Here is a 10,076-nt window from a genome sequence, read left to right as displayed (position 1 = left end):
CGCTTTGTTGATCTTGAATTCTTGCCGGGTATACGACACGTCACTTGTGACGTGGTGTATATCGGCTTGTTCTGTTTTAACACGCATGCGCGGCCCCTGCTGTTATCTCGAGAACAGCAGGGACCGCGAGAACAGCAGTGACCGCGATGCGCTTTACGGTATGTGAAGCAGAAGAAGCCGATATACGACACGTCACCAGTGACGTGTCATATACCATCCGAGGTCTCTCTGGTACGAGACCATGTGATCGGGATACGACACGACAGTGGAGGCGGCTGAAAAGGTGACATCAGAGCTCATGTGACGAGAAGGAAGAAGCAGCCAGAGCGGAGAACAGAAGCAAGATTGCACGGGTAAGTATATTATGCAATTTTTAATATGTGTAATGGATTTTTAAATGTACTTAAAAAATAAATCTCGGACAACCCCTTTCATTTAGGGGTCTGGTCTGGGGTCTGAATTAATTCAGGGGTTTGGTTGGGTGGTGAATTAATTTAGAGATCTTATATAGAGTCTGAATTAATATAGATATCTGGTTGGGGGTCTGAATTAATTTAAAGGGTTATTTTGGTTCTCACAAATTATCCCCGACCGCTGGTATCCCCACAAATCTCCAGAACAGGGGTTCTTTGTCTCTAATTCTCCCCAGCCAAAATTCTGCTTGCGGGATGGAGCAGAATGCAGCAGTGATCGAGCATGTGCCCTACCGCTCCATTCAAACTCTATGGCACTTACGGAGATTACTGAGCGCTGTGCTCAGCAGTTTCCATCAGTACCAATGAGTTTGAATGGAGCAGCAGGGTGCATGCTCAATCTCCGCTTCATTCAACGCCTCCCGGCAAGCGAACTTGTGGCTGGGGGGAAATTTGTGTCCCCCACTGATCTAACAGAGACCGCAGAGATTTTGACACAGGTCAAATATATACATATCGTAGCCGTGCCCCTTCCACTCCATTTCAGAATCGTGACAACAAATTCATAGACATCTCCGAGTCAGATATATCTGGTACCGAGGAGTCCAGAATACCTCCTGACGATAATAGATTAGGAGCCAAACGGAAAATAAAAATAGAAAATATAATCCATCAAAAAGGACATCTACCGGTCCTAAGGGAACTCCAACACTATGGCCAGTTCACAACGGGCAACGTACTGCCACCTCGGCTATTTCTACTACCTCTGCACATGCTACCTCCTCAATTTCATCAGCATCCCATATACCCATAGCAGGGACACCCAACACTCCATTCCCCATAGGGAAACATACAGATGGCCCTGTGAGGAACGTTGTGAATGCTGGAAATATGGGCTCTCTAACCTCAGCATCAACCAATACCTTTTCTGCGATTCCTTTTTTAGGACTGCACAACACACCGTGGAGTCAGACCAAATAACACATAGCGAAAAATGTCGCTTAGATGATATGCAAGTAATTAATTTATCAGAATTCAAACTGAGTCCGCAGCAAAAATCACTGTTGTGTAAAGGTCTATCGTACACCCCCACTCCAAATTTTGATGAATTCACGTGGACAAAAGATATTAATTTATTTGCAAGAAAACTTGCCTTACATAAATATTTTAAAAACAAATCTGATGACACCTCCTCTTTAAATTACACTGAACTTACCACTTTACGTGCATTAGAAGAACTATCAAATGAGAACGAATACACGGTTGACAGGGCTACTGGCCCTTTCTCCTCACTACGACCCAAGTCACGACTAACACCTCCTATTTCACAATACCCACATATTGACATATTCGTTAAAATGGTTAGTGCGGACCTAAAAAAACTCCAACCGCATAAACAAAAACCCCGAAGCAACCATAGTAAATTAGAGAAAATAGCACTGGATGAACTCAGTAAAAACAAGGAAATTACATTCAAATCATCTGACAAAGGGGGTAACATTGTCATTCTTAATCGAATAGACTATGTTTCCATGGTCTATAGACTTCTCAACGATGCGTCTACATATAAGGTACTGGATGGTAATCCGACTGAACGATACCTATCTGAATTACAAACCCTTTTAAATGATGCAAGATCAAGCAGTTTAATATCACTGGAGGAATTTAAATCTATGTATAACTCTACCCCCACTCTGGCAACATTTTATGCTTTGCCGAAAATACATAAAAACGTTACACCGATACCCGGTAGACCAATTGTCTCCGGCAATGATAATTTAACGCAAGGCATCAGCACATATGTAGACGAAATATTGTCTCCTTTTGTCACAGCTCTACCCTCATATCTACGAGATACAAAAGACACCCTCACCAGGATCCAGGGGATTAATGTTTCTTCCACTACACTAATAGCCAGCATTGATGTCGAGTCACTGTACACTAACATCAATCATGATCTGGGCCTCAATGCTGTTCGACACTTTTTGAGCACCAAGGGGACTCAGTTTCAGGCACATAATAATTTCACAGTATCTCTATTACAATTTCTACTCACACACAATTACTTTCTTTTCGACAATAAATTCTATCACCAACTCAAAGGCACGGCTATGGGCACTGTTTGTGCACCCACCTACGCTAATTTATTTCTAGGGTGGTGGGAGGACACTTTAATTTTTAACGATGATTTACTCTTTTTCACTTGTCACATTTTGTTTTGGGGTAGATACATAGATTACATACTTGTTTTCTGGGAGGGGGACACTGCCCTTTTCTCCAACTTTATGGACATCATAACAATAACCAAATTGGGATGAAATTCACTTACACCATACACACAAAAGAAATTAATTTTTTGGATCTAAAAATCACCCTGGACCATGGTGGGGCTGTCCAAACCAATATCTATAGAAAACAGACTGCAACAAACAGCTTCTTGCATTGGGGAAGTTTCCATCCACTGGCCCTCAAAAAAGGTATCCCAATTGGACAATACTTAAGAGCGAAAAGAAACTGCTCTGAAGAATCCACTTTCCAATTGGAATGTGACACATTATACAATAAATTTCTCGTACGCGGATACCCAAAGAAAACCCTGCACAGAGCCTATGCCAGGGCTAGGGCAACATCTAGTGATGAATTACTTCATGGTACAAAGGAGAATAACAAATCTAACTCTGACAACACCAAACAATCTCCCCTGATCAGATGTATAGGGAATTTTGACAACTGTTCCTATCAAATTAAAGACATTCTTAAAAAACACTGGTCTATCCTGCAAACAGATACTGACCTTTGTGACACTATTTCCAGCGTTCCCAACATCACCTATAGGAGAGGTAAGAACCTCCGTGAACATCTGACACATAGCCACTATTCTCGACCATTAACGTCACAAAAAAGCTGGCTTCCATCCCCAGTACAGGGATCTTTTCCATGTGGCAGATGCTCTTTCTGCCCTCTAATGCCGACAACCAAAACGTTCATAAATCCAGCTGATGGCAAGACTTACACCATCAGACAATTTATAAATTGCCAAAGTAGTGGCATTATTTATGCTGCACAGTGTCCTTGCCCAAAACTATATGTGGGCAAGACCATTCAACAACTCCGTAGAAGAATTTCTAAACATAAGAGTACGATTAATACGAAAGAAGATACACCTCTTTCTAAACACATCAGATTCCATCATCAAGGTGACATTAATGCCCTGAAATTTTGGGGCATCAACAAGGTCAAATTGGGCCCCAGGGCGGGTAACCTTGACAAAAAACTCTTACAAGAAGAAGCCAAATGGATTCATAGGCTTGGATCTCTAAGCCCTAATGGACTAAATGAGGGCTTCACCTTTGTAGCCTTCCTATAGCCCCCTTGCCATATATCGACTCACAACGTCAGATATATGACTTACTATATGCTATCAATTGCTATATAGCTATCATGACCATTTACATCTTTATTCAAAAACGACAAGATATCTATGTACGTTTAACCTATCTGTTGAATATGTCCTTTTGGACTACGAGTCTTCCCCTTTTTTCTTCCTAAGTGAACCAATATATTGGATTTATATAAGTATTGGACTAATATAAGTATTGGACACAAATTCTATACACTAATTCATAGTGTGGACAATATACATTTACATAGGAATACGTACGTTATTCCGATTTCTCGTTGCTGCATCTTTTAAGTGCCCAGACATGCACACTTATCCAGACATCCGTAGGACTTAGCTGAGTTAAACTGTGAGAATTACGTACTCAAACTACTATGTATGCAGTCTCTCACCACAAATTCTGTCTAAGTCTTTCTATGACCGCAATGCGCAAGTGCGCTCCATATACTCTCATTGAAGTTTCTAAGAGCTAAGACATGCGCATAAATATTCTTATAAATGTCCAAATTGACCAAGTCTAACTGATCGGGATATACGCATGCGCCGCCAAGAGAACTAAACGAGTAACAAAATCGACTATGTCCAGCCGTGATGCTGATGCCCATGCGCATCTGGTGCACCGTAATTGGTCGCACATCTTTTCCTACATTGGCTAATTCACATGCCAATCATGTAATATGGAGGCTCGCCTCCCAGTCATGCGCACTTGTTACTATTACCATAAACGTAAAAATCGGCTAAAACTAACCAGGTGCAATATGCGCATGCAAAACCTTTGATAAATCCGGAAAATGACTAAGTCCAACTTTGAATTTAGTGCCCATGCGCACTTGGCGCACTCCAATAGGCCACACACACACGGCCCCCACATTGGCTAATTCTCATGCCAATCTGGGGATGTGGAGGCTCGCCCTCTAAATAGAGATCCTATTGGTTCCGACACAGGTGAATCCTGTGTTTCGTAAAATTGAAGTCTTTAAAAGGAAGTAACAATATGTACGCGCGCTCACTAGCCCCGTTTTGATCCCCTGAGGACGCTGTGTTGACAGCGAAACATGTCGGGGGGGGGGGGGCTAAATCAATTGTTTTAAACAGCCTGGCTTGACTAGCAATCCCAGCACGCACTTTACTTTGAATTTAACTTTGCATTTGACATAGCCCGGCAGTCTGCAGCTGCTGACCTGTCACTTGATAAATTCTGGCACTCTATGCTCTGTCTGGCAATACATGCAGATAGAGTTTAATCAGAGCGTGTGCTAAAGCAACTTTGGCTACAACTTTTAACCGTTCGTGTTCATTGTTCATGTCCATATGGACATTCTTAGCGGCAAAATTAATAAAAGTTACTTTTTAACAACACCAGTCAGCAGTTGGGAAACTGGCTCTCAGTGTGCCTTAGGCACATTTGTTTCTCTCTGATCTAACAGTTATCACCTGTCCATTGGGTAGGTGATAATTTGTGATAACCGGAATACTTTAAGAGACTGATCGGGGATCTGAATTAATTTAAGGGTCAGTTATGAATGAATTAATCTCGGCATCTAGTCTGGAATATATACAGCTGATGTGGTGCTGTGTGTGAGGAGAAGGTGGAGTCTTCATCCAAGCGTGCCACGGGGGCAGGAGATCTTGGAGCCCGAAGAAGCCAGAAACAGCAACCAGCACTGCATCTTGCTGAATGGCTATGCTCTGTTCAGACAGCAACTTCAGTGCATTGACTTTTTTATGTTGCCACTCCTTGCACACCAAATATCTCCCCCTTGGCTCCACATAGAGACCCTGCCGACCTATCTCTCCCCCTGCCCCTCCACAGAACCCCTGTCAGGTTGGATCTCTCCCTGGCTCCCTCCCCTGCAACTTTCCATTCTCCCCACAGAGCCATGCCACCTAGTCTCTCCTCCTTGCACCCTGCCAGAGCCCCTGTTAACCTACTGTCTCAGCCCTGCCTCTCCACAGAGCCCCTGCCAGTTTGCGTCTCACCCCTGCTTCCCTCCTGTCACTTTCCATTGCCAAACACTGCCCCCGGTAATGAGGGGGACCATAAATTCCCGATGGCTGCCCTGTATACATGAATGTGTAACATTCTGATTAGTTTGTTTAAAAAATGGCAAATTTCATGCGACTTTACCATGTTTTTTTTGTTGATATATATTTTTTTCACATGAAAATCTGCCGCTTAACCCCTTAATGACCGGGCCATTTTGCACGTTAATGACCAAGGATTATTTTTTGTTTTTTCATGGTCGCATTTCAAGAGTTGTAACTTTTTTTTTATTCTGTCGACACAGCCGTATAAGGGCTTGTTTTTTGCAGGACGAGTTGTATTTTGTAATTGTACCATTTTTAGATGCTTACAATATATTGATTAACTTTTATTAACTTTATTTTAGGAGAGAATTGAAAATAAGCAGCTATTCCAGCATTAATTTTCACGTTATAAATTTACGCCGTTTACTATGCAGCATAAATAACATGTTAACTTTATTCTATGGGTCGGCACGATTACGGGGATACCAAATATGTAAAGGTTTTATATGTTTTCCTACTTTTGCACAATAAAAACCCTTTTAGAAAAAAATTAGTTGTTTTTCCATCGCCGCATTCCAAGAACCGTAATTTTTTTATTTTTCCGTCGATGTGGCCGTATGTGGGCTTGATTTTTGCGGGCCAATGTGTAGTTTTCATTAGTACTATTTTGGGGTACTTAGGACTTATAGATTAACTTTTATTTTATTTTTTATGGGGGGAATGGGAGAAAAGAGAGAATTTTGCCGTTGTTTTTTGCGGTTTTTTTGGACGCCGTTCATCCGGCGGTTTAATTAATGTGTTCATTTTATTGGTCAAGTTGTTACGATCGCGGGGATACCATATATGTGTATGTGTTAGTTGTTTTGACACTTTTACTGAATAAAACCACTTTTTGGGCAAAAAAATTAGTTTTATTTGATTTTGACTGTAATTATTTTTATTTTTTTTCCACAAACTTTATTTAACTGATTGACATTTTTTTTTAAAGTCCCACCAGGGGACTTCACTATGCGATGTGCCGATCGCATATATAATGCTTTGGTATAATAGAAACTGGGGAGGGAACCTCCAGCTCACCTGACACACTCCGGTGTGTTGTGGATAGCACTCGGATCCTCGTGTCGGCACACGGTGGGCTAGCAAGAAAGGAAGAAGTAGGATCCAGCGCTGAGTCGAGTTTAAAATGGATTTTCTGTTCCAAGTTTAATGGCATGAGTTAAAAGGAAGTCCAGTTGTATGTAGTCCTGGGTGTGTAAGAAGTGGAGGTAATTGTCCTCGGGGCCTACGCGTTTCGGACGACTGCCGCGTCCTTAAACTTGGCTGTAGCCAAGTTTAAGGACGCGGCAGTCGTCCGAAACGCGTAGGCCCCGAGGACAATTACCTCCACTTCTTACACACCCAGGACTACATACAACTGGACTTCCTTTTAACTCATGCCATTAAACTTGGAACAGAAAATCCATTTTAAACTCGACTCAGCGCTGGATCCTACTTCTTCCTTTCTTGAATGCTTTGGTATACTTAGTATACAAAAGTATTATTGCCTGTCAGTGTAAAACTGACAGGCAACCTATTAGGTCATGCCTCCGACATCGCCTAACAGGCAGTTGCGGAAGACAGACCTGGGGGTCTTTGTTAGACCCCCGGCTGTCATGGAAACCCGACAGCGACGGTGACCTCCCCTCTGTCAAACACATTAGATGCCGCTGTCACTATTGACAGCGGCATTTAATGGGTTAAACTGCCGGAATCAGAGCGCGCTTCAATTCCGGCAGTTGCAGCAGGAGCCAGGCTGTGTATAACAGCCGTGCTCCTGCCGCTGATCGCGTGGGTACAGTGGCAGTACCCGCGCCATCACAGGACGGATATATCCGTCCTCCTGCGCGAACTAGCAGCTGCTGAGGACGGATATATCCGTCCTTCGGCGTTAAGGAGTTAATATATTGCAATGGACTGAAACTGTCATACTACAATTGCAATGGAAGCTATCATGCTACAAAAGTCTGCACGCAGCGGCGCCTTAACAGGAATATGTTATGTAGTTAATTAATTTAATTAAATAGATATGTCTGTAGAAGATCATTAATATGTTTGTGCTTTTCTTTAAATTATATCTATTGATATTTTTAAAAACTTTTCTGGGGCGGCCATATTGGAGACACACACTTCCTGTATGTCTGTGTAGACAACCTAGAAGGAAGGATGCGTGTGCTATATGGCAGCTAAAAAGAATGAATGAAGCGGTGGAGTACAGCCCTCCCCCAGAGACGGGGTTAATGAATACACAGATTTATTTGTGTGTATAGTGTTGCTGTACTGCCTTATGTAGGTCTCCAGCAGTACAATAGAGCTGTGATACACTCGCCCCCCTCCTAATGACAATGTGATTATTCTGCTCATTCTGTCCCAGTCTACACAGCATATCTGACAAGGAAGCTACAGAAAACAAGAAGCGTCAGCCTTATGTGACTGCTCTAATGGCCATTGTTAAAATTTGAATATGTCAAGATTCTTTATATGAGTTCATCCTCAGAGGTAACAAAAGAGGATCTGCCAAAAAGGTTAATTGACAACAGGACATATTATTATTTTGCACTTCAATATGACTCATGAATTTCCAATGACCAGAGAATCAGCCACATCCATAGAGAAGCAGGCACAATTACACATAAAACAAGCCCCCCAAATACATATATAATGCACACACTTCAGTAAGTTATCAACAACCAAATCAGAAAACAATGCAAAATGCAAAAATCTCTACCTAGAGTATAGAAAACATTCCCAGATGAGACAACCACACAATACTTAGGGTATGTTCACACGGCTTATTTACGGACGTAATTCGGGCATTTTAAGCCTCGATTTACGTCCGAAAATGCGCCTCGATAGCGTTGGCAAACATCTGCCCATTCATTAGAATGGGTCTTACGATGTTCTGTGCACACGGTCATTTTTTTTACTCCCCGCTGTCAAAAGGCGGGGTGTAAAAAAGACGCCCGAGTCAAAGAAGTGCCTGTCACTTCTTCAGACGTAAATGGAGCCGTTTTCCCTTGACTCCATGAAAAACCAGCTCCATTTAACGTCCGTAATGGACGCAGCAAAAATCGCCTCAACATGCCATTACGGCTGAAATTACGGAGCTGTTTTCTCCTGAAAACAGCCCCGTAATTTCAGCCGTTACGGACGCTGCCGTGTGAACATACCCTTACTGTCCTTTCTGCTGTCAGGGTAGAAAAGATTCTTTAACCAATGGGGTTGGAGGACCAAGGAAAGGCAACCTTGGCTGTGGAGACTTGTGAAAACCCCAATAAATTATAGTTTGCCACAGTCTAGGTCAATAATAGTCCATTTGACATTAAAAATATACTGGTCACTGCTGTATTATTCATATTATTTACACTGCTGAGCAGCTGGATGTGGGTGGGACTATAATGTGACTGACATCTTTATGTGGTCCATTTAGTTTACAGTTTTGTGTTGGGATGAATGTCTCCCTTGGATATTAGAAAACAACATGGTTTACATCTCCTGAAGCAGCCCCAGGCTCCAGAAACAGTGCAGTTTGGTAATCATAATGGGGCATATTCATTTATACTGCAAGTTTAATGTAGTGTGTGACATAGTCCTCAACACAGCTGACGGAATACGGCACAGCTACACAGCAACTAGTTGTACATGCAAAAGTGACGGAAATCTTTTAGAATTCAGTGTGTGAATTTTTTTGTTTCTGACATGGGATATTATTTACCAGGGAGCTTGATAAAATTAGATAACAATGGCGCTCAGCCTTAGTAAAAAATGTCAATACAATTACGTGAAAAAAACGGAGCATTGAGAAATATCCCCAATATACATTAGTTGTTTTTTTTTTTATTACGATTATTGTGTAATAAACTTTGTTTACTAGAACCAGGAGGAACCAATTGTCATATATAGGCAGATGCTTTCACTAATACTGATGGGAGGGGTAAGATAGAGAAAAGATAGAACAGTGTTTAGGGGGCCCCGTTCTAGTGATAGGTGCATGTCCTAGAGGTGGGACCTGCATCTATCTGACATTTATGGCATATCCTGTGGATATACCATAGATGTCCCTGATGGGAAAACCCCTTTAAGGCTGTCTGGACCAGCTATGGTTAGCCAGTGGGATCTGATAGACCTTGTATCAGGCCAGCCATTAGAGTCTAATGTAAGCCATCCCTGGCCAGACTATCATCTATGACTATATTCAT

The sequence above is a fragment of the Rhinoderma darwinii genome, chromosome 1 (assembly GCF_050947455.1).
Source record: "Rhinoderma darwinii isolate aRhiDar2 chromosome 1, aRhiDar2.hap1, whole genome shotgun sequence".
Lineage (NCBI taxonomy): Eukaryota > Metazoa > Chordata > Amphibia > Anura > Rhinodermatidae > Rhinoderma > Rhinoderma darwinii.
Note: the sequence above shows the minus strand (reverse complement) of the source record.